The sequence below is a fragment of the Corythoichthys intestinalis genome, chromosome 7 (genome assembly GCF_030265065.1).
Source record: "Corythoichthys intestinalis isolate RoL2023-P3 chromosome 7, ASM3026506v1, whole genome shotgun sequence".
Lineage (NCBI taxonomy): Eukaryota > Metazoa > Chordata > Actinopteri > Syngnathiformes > Syngnathidae > Corythoichthys > Corythoichthys intestinalis.
In genome coordinates this window covers 4,454,785-4,465,811 of record NC_080401.1, presented here as the reverse complement: position 1 = coordinate 4,465,811, position 11,027 = coordinate 4,454,785, and the positions used below count along the sequence as shown (strand labels likewise).

General features: G+C 41.5%; 1 long non-coding RNA gene across 1 annotated transcript; it reads left to right on the top strand.

Moving 5' to 3' along the window:
- The first annotated feature begins 8,323 nt into the window (after positions 1-8,323).
- Positions 8,324-10,782, top strand: LOC130919523 (uncharacterized). Its single transcript, XR_009063982.1, has 3 exons — positions 8,324-8,628; positions 9,169-9,214; positions 10,417-10,782. It is a non-coding gene; the product is annotated as an uncharacterized LOC130919523 (long non-coding RNA).
- The last annotated feature ends 245 nt before the right edge of the window (positions 10,783-11,027 follow it).

The window sequence follows — 11,027 nt, the reverse complement described above, 5'->3', positions numbered from 1 at the left end:
CCCTGTCAAGGCTCTAACTCCTGTTGCCCCAGTGGCGGGCCAAAACTATAGAGTTTGGACACAGCCGCTTCGGCGGGGCCACATTTTGACCCATGTCATTTGGAAGCAAAACTTTAGAAGAATGGCTGAATGAGCAGCGGCAACACAAACTGGGAAACCCGCCCTCATAAAAATAATCTGCATGAGGACACATTTTTAAATAATGTAGAATAAACTGTGAATATGTAAACGCATTTATCCCACTAAAATGTAAATTCTATTACCCTTTTCCTATGTATATATTATGTCATGTTTAATTTTATAAAATACTGCATTATATTTGGACATTATTTGCATGTTGTTTTTATTTAAATTTACTAGTGTGTTCATCAAGGTAAGTGTGTTATATCTTGCATATCGTTTTGTAAATAATCCTTTAGATACTGACTCACTGATTCTTTGTGCTAAACAACATATTAGTCAAGCAATATAAAGTAGTACTGAGCATTAAAGTAACATGAAATTCTAGAAATCCAAGGGTGGTCTTATATTTTTTTCTTCTATGACCATATGTCATTTAAAGATAAATTTAGCCTGGATTTTGTACTGCTACTTCACTATGCCTAGTAACTAGAAACAACTGGGAAACCCGCCCCCATAAAAATAATCTGGATGTTGACACACTTGTAAATAATGCAGAATAAACTGTAAATATATGAACCCATTTATCCCACTAAAATGTAAATTCTATTACCCTTTTCCTGTGTATATATTATGTCATATATAATTTTATATGACTAAGTACTGCATTATATTTGTATGTTATTTGCATGTTTTTATTTACCCAAATTTACTAGTGTGTTCATTCAGGTGTGTTAGGTCTTGCATATCGTTTTGTAAATAAATACTGACTATAAATACTGACTCACTGATTCTTTGTGCTAAACATATTTGTAGTAATAGTTTATGCAAGTAATGTAAAGTAGTACTGGGTATTAAAGTAAACATGAGATTGTATTCTATGACTATATGTCATTTAAAGAGGAAAATTTAGACTGCATTTTGTACTGCTACTTCACAAGGCTGAGTACATATTACAACATTTATAAACTATACATATTGACAAATGAAAATAGGTTAAGGAATGAAGTTGTCCGGATAGTGTAATTGTGTGCAATATGCCTTCACTGTCAACTGCTGCTACTTCACTTCAATTATTTGCACTGCCTGAACATAGGACTACCTCCTACATATTTTATATATTTTTTTAGATTTTATACTTTATTCTTGCAAGCCACTTTGGAGATTTTTTTTTTCTTGTCCTGCAATGTAAAGGGAGATTTCATTGTACAACCGTATAATGACAATCTATTCTATTCTAATGAATGAAAAGCAAATCAAATGGGGAAAAATACTTCATTTATCATCTAAGAGGTAAATTGTGTCATACTCAATTTATTCCTGGATAACAATCTGAATGTTCCAAAGTGAAAAAATGTGCTCTCCGACGAGGGACTACATTGCGGTAGGATGACGTAAGAACGACGCGCCGCGCACCCGGCATTGTACGCCGAGGGTCGCGGGTTCGACGCAGCCCCGCGGCGCGCGCGTTTCGACCGGTCCGTGAAACGCGACGCGCCAAAATCCACCGGGCGTTCGCCGCCGCGGGGAAATGCGGGCCGCCGCGCGGCTTTTCCGCCGCTGGGACGCGAACAGGCGCGCCGCAACGAATCTAGTCGGCAGGCAAGGACGTTAACCACTGCGCAGGCCCGGATCTAGGTTTACCCACCAGAGTGGGCACTAAGAAAACTTGAGGGGGCACCCCCAATGCAGGCTTTTTTTTACCCTCTGCATTTCTCCAGGCTTGGGACCGGCGCAAGTAGGACACTGGCTTGTGTCCCGTTGAGGCTGCATTAATTTTTGGGGGGTTTGTTTTTTGTTTGTTTGTTGTTTTTTTTCATTCATCTATCTACTCATTCTCGCTGTCGGCGTGATGTCACGATGACATCATCTCGCATAGCAACGTGTCGCCATTTTGAGATGGGGGCACACACAGGTAAACATCCGTAGACAAACGTCTGAAATTCATATATTTCAGCTGTGTTTTGCGTCCTTTTTTCATTAAAAACGTCTTAAACATGACTTATTATCACGAGTCACTGCCGACAGACGCGAGGAGGCGATACAACTTAAAATTAGCGTGTATTGGCCTGCAAATCTGCCCATACAAAGTCGCAGCTGATAGCTGGATAAACAATCCAAAGGAATTGCCTGCAGTGGAGTTCGGTAACATCTACAACTACCTCATAAAGTCACCCAGTAAGTTGACCTTTACCAATTACGTGGAATATGTACTGTGAGGAACTAAGAAAACTGGTAGTCTATACGGAGTGATCATTTCTGCCGTAACCGGTAATTCGCCTCCAAGCGTTATTTAGCTGTGAACACGTCACGGCAAAATAACCAATTCCCACCAGGCCAATAATATACCGATTGACCAATCAGAGCAGTTCATGGCAAAAGAAAAATAACGCTTTGCAAGTTGTCAGTTACGGTAATAATAAAAATGCTTAGTCTATTGAATCCTAGCAGCTAATTGGGGCAAGAAAAATCGATTAAAGTTTACTCACCAGTAATAAAATGTCAGCTGCAAACGTACAGTAAATGTGCCTGGATTTAGGTTCCCACTGGCGACAATGGTCCACGGAACCGTCTTCTTTTACTGTTCCTTAATTAATTGCTTTCAGCCATTTGCTTGTCCTTTTCTTCTCACGATGAAGAATAAAGAACTTCAAATGCGGCTCCGAACTCTTCCTTGTGTTACAAACCTCAACACGGCAACTTTAGTCATTCCGATGGAAAAAAAGACCGCACATAAGACAAAAGTTCAACGCGTTTGTACTACAATAAAGGACAGAGCAACTGCTTGTGACTCGTGTTTTGCTCCCATTTCAATATGGCGACGCTTTGCTGTGGCTGGTGACGTCATTAATGCCCGGATGTCCGACTGCGAGAATGTGTCTGGAGGAGAGAGAGGAAGCGCGCGGATAACAAATGAGGTTGGAAAAACAGCTTGTTTTGGTGATTTCCTGTTCGGCGTGGTTGCGGCCAACAGTAACCGTTAATCCTGCAATAAAAAAGTAGGTGAGACCAACTCTCCGTGCGTTCTCTATATCCAGTGCGACGCTAAATAGTGACTGTGCCGTCACGATAGTCGTGGCTATGAACACCTTTCTCATATCAACGACTCTACAGACGTGGCTATGTCTAAGCGGGTTTATTAACACTCAAAAGGGTGAAACTAAAGAAAACAGACAAAACAACACAGTCAAATTATCCACACTATATGAAATCGCGTATGTACTGCCCTATCTGTAGCAAACTGCATATGAAAATATGAATAAACAATTAGCAGAGCGCCCGAGACGCCATTTTGCCGACCCTCTAACTCGTGGGTAATTAACATATCACAAGTTTCATGCTAAGTGAATCTGTCACACTTTTTTTGCACTGAAGTACATACAATTCACAAATTTACGTTTTTAAACACCTTTAAACAGCGATGCAACCTCAAATTCAAGGCAAAGTGGTCACAGAGACGGTGCGAACTGACTGCGGCCGTCTTCGTGTGATTCCCTACTGAACAACTACTGAACATCCGTGTGACAGTTTCTTTCAAATAAAGTGCACATGGGATGCAGTAAATTAAGGCGTCCACTAGATGATGCTAATAAGATGTAAAAGGAATAAAACTCAGGTATTCAATCACAAAACCCATCAATCTTTTATGCATAACAGAACACCGACATTTTGATTGGGTGGGCACGACTCACGTCTGGGTGGGCCGTGCCCACCCTGGCCCCCCCATAGCGCCAATAAGGCTTGAGCCAACAGCGCAGCCGTTACCGTCCTTACATTAAGGAATCGGCGGGGAGGTTTCCACGTGCTACAATGGATACACTGTGTGTGTACCCGTTACACTCTCCCCCTGAAACCTTCGCTGCCGATCCCGGACGAGCCCCCATTTGTAACCCGAGTATCAATGCCGCCCCGTGGTCCTCTCCAACCTCTGACCAGGCTGGGACGTGAACCCATGCGCCGCGACGAATCTAGTCGGCAGGCAAGGACGCTAACGACTGCGCCAATTCGTGTCCCAGCCTGGTCAGAGGTAGGAGCGAAACGCGGGGCGGTTTTGACTCTCGGGTTACAAAATGGAGAGTGTAACGGGTACACACACAGTGTATCTGTTGTAGCACGTGGAAACCTCCCCGCTGATTCCTTCATGTAAGGACGCTAACGGCTGAGCCGTTGGCTCGAGCTTTATTGGCGCAGTGGTTAACGTCCTTGCCTGCTGACTAGATTCGTCGCGGCGCGCGGGTTTGCGTCCCAGCCTGGTTGGGTTACATATGGACTTAAAAGCAAAAAAAAAAAAACCCTACAGTTATCATTTACTTTACATATGTCAAAAGACGATGCTAGTCTGTTACTAAATGAGGTGGCCGCCATATGCAAACAGAGCTTTCCGGTGAAAATTCTTGTGAATAAATGCTTAAATCCCTGAATTTTTTATAGATACGGACGTAAAAGAGGCTCAGTTCTTGGTTAAAAGCAAACAAAAAATGGGCAGCTTGCATTTACTTTACATAAATATGTCGAAGAATAATGCTAGTCCGTAGCGGTTAATTTCTCCCATTGATTTTTTTTCCACGTTATAAAATGCACGCATGGTACGAATAATATAATAATTGCCTTTAAGCCTCGAACAAATCACTCCTGAGACAATCCTTCCTGTTTGTATGCGGTACAGCTTTCGTACTTTTTCAGTCCTAAATCAGGCGTTGGATCACTGCATGTGTTGACTCTGCGACCGACTGCAAATAACTGAAGCGGACCATAGGGTGGCCCCAAACTTAAAGGCGTTGCACAGTGAAGGTGGAATCTGTCCCGTCAATCATTATGAAGTCTATGGGGTGCCACAACAAAATAAAAAGTGAAATAAATGTCAGAATTCATAAATAGATAACGAAATAGATCATTAAAAATTGAAATAATTACCAATTGAAAAATGTAATAAGTTCATCTTGAAATTCATAAAATTTTAAATAACCAAATAAAAATAGAAAATATGTTGAAATGAAGTAAATATTTAAATGAAAAATAAATGGAAGTACAGTGGTAACTCAACATACAATCGCTTCGACACACAATCTTTTCGACATCCGATGAAAAATGATTCGCCATTTGTTTCTACATCCGACGACATGACAGCACCGCAGACGAACGCACAGCGGATTTTCTTGTGTGAGAAATCAGGACAGGTTTTAAAAAGGTTGGTACAGATGGTGAAACAAGGAAAAGGGTGACGCTTACCTTCTAAATGAAGATGCAAATTATAGAGAAATATCAGCATGGGGTGTGCATCTGTTAAATGGCTCAACAATACAGCTCCACTGTCCTTCACTGTAATATATGGACTACGTGTCCCATGATTGCCCTGGGCTCGCGCAGCCAATGGCATGAGACTTGGAGTGAACTAGCGTGCGCATCTAGGCGGCTAGTTTACGATATCTAATGTGAAGCACGCAAGTGTTGTTACGGCATTAAAAGAGTTCATATACGCCACAGAAGTCACGTCTGCTCTTCATTTAACATCACCAGCATATGACATGGTGTCAGAAGTGGTGCATTACGGCATCAAAAAGGAGTAATCTCACGTGACCACGGACGGCTACGCAGTAAATTCCCCACGCTGCTAGCGTTGCTAAACTGCTCGGCACTTTGGTCTGTGAGTTGCTCGTTCCTTGCCTCATACGATTATGCATCATTCACACAACCGTTGCCGTTGCTGTTGACTGGGAACGTCGCAGAAAATTGGCGAAAATGGGAGCAAAGGCTGCGCCTATATTTATCAGTGAGTGGACTTCACAGGCGGTTTTTCCTATGGGCAATGTGGGCGACCGCCCAGGGCGCAATCTGTTTGGGGGCGCACAAGCGCCCTCGAGGAGAATCAAAATCAACAACAACAAAAAAACAAAAACAAAAACTTCGCTAGTTTCTAGACTTAATACCGTTCATTTCCATGTCAAATTGGTAGGGTGGGCACTAGGGCGCCCTTTACAATCGTGTCAATTGCTGCTGAAGGTTATGTGTGTCAGGGAAGGGGCAGGAGTGACGGGAGGGGGATCAGCTGCGCACAACTGGAGAGTGAGTGAGCAGGACAAGTCTCAATTATTGTCACAGAAAAAGCAAGGAGGTGAGCGGGGCTTTGTACCCTGTACAACTTTTCACAGGCCACCTCATTATTCCTGTGACTACTTTAAGAAATGGTGATTTTTTTCCAAGAAAGTCCATTAATGGGTCTATCATATTCCTCGTTCAATACTCTACAAGAAAAATATAACATATATGCATCTAAAATAATCCTAAACGATTTTATTAGCAATTTTAATACTCCTTTTAGCAAGGTTACTTGGGTATGCGGTATGCCGCTGTGTACGTTCCCATAGCCGCTGCGTACGTTCCCATAGCAACCAGTCCTGTTACGTCACAAGTGCTGCATATTCTGAGAACGAGAATAGGCGTAAATCAAAAAGTAAATCCGAACATTAAGATTTTTTTTGGGTTGAATTTGAATCATATTTCACATCACTTAATATGATACAAAATAATAAATGCTAGTCTAGTATAAAAGCTCATGCAAAATTGTTTAGTACTTAATAAATTTCCTCTTGAGTCATTATTTTTATTTATTTACTATTTTTTGTATGTCTAATGATGTAAATATGTTGAGATGGTTATATTCTATGTGAACTAGTTGTTTGTATTATTTGTTATTTGTATGTTTTGTAGTATTCAATTTAAAAAAAAAAAAAAAAAAAGAGAATAGGCTTAAGCGTAAATTGCGCATTTCGAGCAGAGGGGGCCACCCCACCTGTTTGAGGATTAATCTGTGTGTCAATGAACGAATGTAAGTATTTCCTCTTCATGCCATAAAGTTCTTATGATAAGTTAGAGCCGTTATCAGCGCGACCGTTTCGTGTTTTTCCTCTTATGTCGGCTGGTTGATCCCACTCGTTCTCGCTGCGTCGAGGAGAGCGTTCTTTGCAATATATTCGCGTTGCACATTTGCTTTAAGAGGGAAGGTGTTAGTTTAGCATCTTAAAATGATGTTGTACATCCATATGAGTGTAAAGTGCTTAGTTTTCGCCACTTTTATGGCCAAGATGACCGCACGCAGTGCGCACTCGAACCCGTCACCCCCACCTTCGTGTTCATTTTACTGCACAAATATGTATGTGTGTCACGTGACTCAGAGTGAGTGGGCGGCGATTGGGCCCTTTTTTAATTGGCAAAATGAAAAGTTATCTGTCTGGAAATAAAAAAAGAAAGAAAGAAAGCAGAAGAGGAGAAAAGGAAGCAAGACAGCGGTGAGCACCGCTGGACTGGCCATCGGGCATACCGGGCATTTGCCCGGTGGGCCGATGGCGATTTTGGGCCGGTCCTGAATTTTTTTTTTTTTTTCCTAACGGCATTAATCACATTGGTACACAAAACTGGTAGATCGGCCCATCAGTCGAGATTGGTTATGGGCTGGACCTATTACAAACGAGGGCCGATGCCCCCTCCCTCTTGATCAGAGGTATCAGATATACATTAATCTGACATACAGAGAGAGGAGATAAACAAAATGGATAACTACAAGAAAAGGAAAGGAGGCGCGGAAAAAATTAGAGATAGAAAGAGACAAGCCCTTCATGCGGATGCCGCTAAATGTGTTAAAATAACACAGATGTTTGCCGGTGGCGGAGATTCCTCTTCAGCGACAGCAGCCACCGCAGGTTACGATGGCGGGGGTGGCCGTCAGGTGGATGAGGGGAAGGGGAGGCAGGAGGAGAGACCCGCGGCCGCCGGCGGTCCGAGTGGAGGGGAATCTGAACTTCAGGTAAGAAGTGTTGAACTGCAGTCTATCTGGTTCAGATATGAATTAAGCGTGGGTGTAGTTTATTTTCATTGCGCTCGCTAACTCTTAACACCGCCAGTAGTTATAATTAGGCCGTTAAGCAATTTAGCTAGCTGTGCATGCAAACTAACATGATGGGGTTTCTCTAATGCTGGACGGTTTCTATGATGCTATTCTAGTTGTAATTATGTTAGTGCTTAAGTAACTTTATTTTATTAATTTAGTTAGTTAAGTATTATCTCTATTTGTTAGGTAGTTTAAAACTTTATAAGGTCGAGCGGACGCGCCGGCGCGTCCGAGCACATAACTTTTTTTTTGGAAGACAACACAGGCAAGATCTAGCCTGGTAGTTTCCATTCAAACTTCTGTCAAAAGTGCGAAATCTCAACTATATGACAGTTTATGAGTGGTCTCAATTGGCCAAGTTAAACCATATTTATGATAAGTCGATCACTCCATACTTTTCATGATTATTTGTTTCACCTTTGAAGAGATTGTGCTATACGGTCGTATGATTCAACTGAGTAAAAATACCAGCACTGTGATCATCAGAGCAAGTCCATCAGGTGACATTCTTTTTCACCTCTGTCTCCTTTCACTTTGAAGGTTCCCATGTTTGAGGAAGCATTTGGTGTTGCTGTGCAAAGTGTTGCTGCAGTGGAGGTTCAAGGTTACTGTTTATTGATATGGTAAGTACATTAGTCTGTGAAAATATCACTTAATTACTTCTGCTGAGTTGTTTTGTTTGTGTACGGTATAATTCAAAAAGTTATGGACGGATCTTAATGAAATTTTCAGGAAATGTCCACTCTGGGACAAGGAAGAGATGATTCAGTTTAGATTTAGAGGTGATCCGGATCACTGTCTTGATCCAGAATTTTTTTGAAGGATTCTTTATCATTGCAGGATAGGGCGATTTTCAGCATATGTGTATGCAACTGCAAGAAAATTGCCCAGATTGCTTGTAAAAAAAAAAAAAAAATACAGGACATGGCCATGGTAGTTGCTATGAAATGACACATTATGATTTGAATTCTGCCAATATTCTGGGTACTGTGATCCAGTACATGAGAAAAATAGGGGCTTATCACATTTTTTTGACACAGTGAGGTAACAGATGAGGGTACAGACATACAAACAGGTCTGTGCTCTCTGAGTTTTTTTTTATAGTTACAGTCTGTAATTTACACATTTTAATATTCATCTCAACTCTGTGTCCTACTTTTCAGGATCCCATCATACTTTGTTCATTGTTTGTTCAGGAGTTTGCCCTAAGTAAATACTATATGGAGTATATGATGCAACTATTTTCCCAGATTTTTCTAGAAACCAGTACTGTGATCATACAAGTCCATAAAGTGTTATTCTTTATCACTTATCTTCCTCTGTCTCCTTTCACTTTTTAAAGGTCTCCATGTTTGAGGGCCTATTCTGTGAATGTATTTATTTGCACTTTTATTGATGCCGTAAATAAATAGTCTATGAAAAAAATCACTAAATCTGTCATTTATTCATTATAATATATTCATCAATGATCATGTCTCACCTCTATTCCGTATTAATCCCTGTCCTAATTTCAGGATCCCATCATACGTTGTACATTGTTCAGGAGGTTAACTAGACCATGCAGCCTTTTGATATCTGCTAAGTACTGTATAGAATATTGGGACTGGAACAGGGGTCGCGTTAACCGAATATTTTCCGTCGTTGACCGTTTTTTTAAAACGGTGACGGAAAAAACTGAAGTCCGTCCGTCATTTTGACAGGTTGCAATTCACACCCCAGACCACTGGGTGGCATATTAATTAGCTATTGTCTCTCTTAATGTCGTTGGCTATTCTGTCAGAATATTGTAGCGTCACCGTGGTCTGGCAGCAGCACCGTGATTGACACATCAACACGAGGTTCTTATTGGTGCACCCGGTGTGCCAGCGCGTCATCCAATTGGTGGACTACATTGCCGCCTGTGTATAGACAAGTTTCCGAGGTACTTCCGGTTTACTTCCTTATGTCTTCCTTCCCCTTCCGTTTCCGCCTGTTTACCGTTGAAGTCAATGGCGGTGGAATCGAAGTTGGACGGTCTTTATACAAGATCCCGGGAATGTTATTTTGATGTAGGCGGGTGGAGAACCAAGCCAAGGCCTCCATGCTTCGTACCATGTCGATTTCCAAACCATGGGTGCTCGTACTCGTCATACAGGTGGGAGGGAAGTAGATGTACAAAACTGACAGCTCCTGCAGTCATGCCCCCGCTGTTATGGAAGGTAATGTGCTCTAAAAATACGAAACCTAAAATCTGGCGCATGAAACGAATTGTTGCCTTTGCTATTGATATTACGATGATGATTGTAATCACGAAGTTTAATCATTTTTACAACAACTAGCTTCTGCTACTGCTGCTAGCCGCCTGTTGCTAATAGTGTTTGAATGCACTGCATAAATCCAAGTGTTACAAGTTTTTATTTGCTTGTTTACAGCTGGGAAATGCTGTTATAAAAGGGAAGACAACTTGACCTGTACGTTGATGGACATATATCGAACATATATCGTTTGCGTTCCACAATGATGATGACAGCTCGACTCCCGGGAGAGGCCGAGAGAGAGGCAGGAATTGTGACAGACGGTGGTTCGCCGAGATCGCCGTGATCCAACTACGAACTTGTGAATGGTAGCATCTTTAAATATATGCTATTGGAGCTGGAACTACCGAGGACGGGAAAAAAGCACATCTAAATGCCGCCGAGGGCCTCCGTGATGTCGCTATTTGTTCACGAGGCTCCGGAGCTCTGCGGTCTGATATCACATTCTCGTATGCTATTTTTGCAATACTTTTATAAATGTGATTTATTGACCTGTTTTGGAGTGTTCCAATCGTTTTAAATAAAACAAGAAATTGAATCATGTCTTAATGTTTTATTGCGATCAATGCCTGCAATAAAAAAAAGAATGACATACTATTTGTGTTTACATCATATGTACATAACCTTGTAGCATTTCCTTGTAACAAAACAATCCATGTCAGCCCTTCTGCAGTCGGCAAATGTAATATAACTTGTAATTTCACCACATTTTGGTCACTAATGGCCGT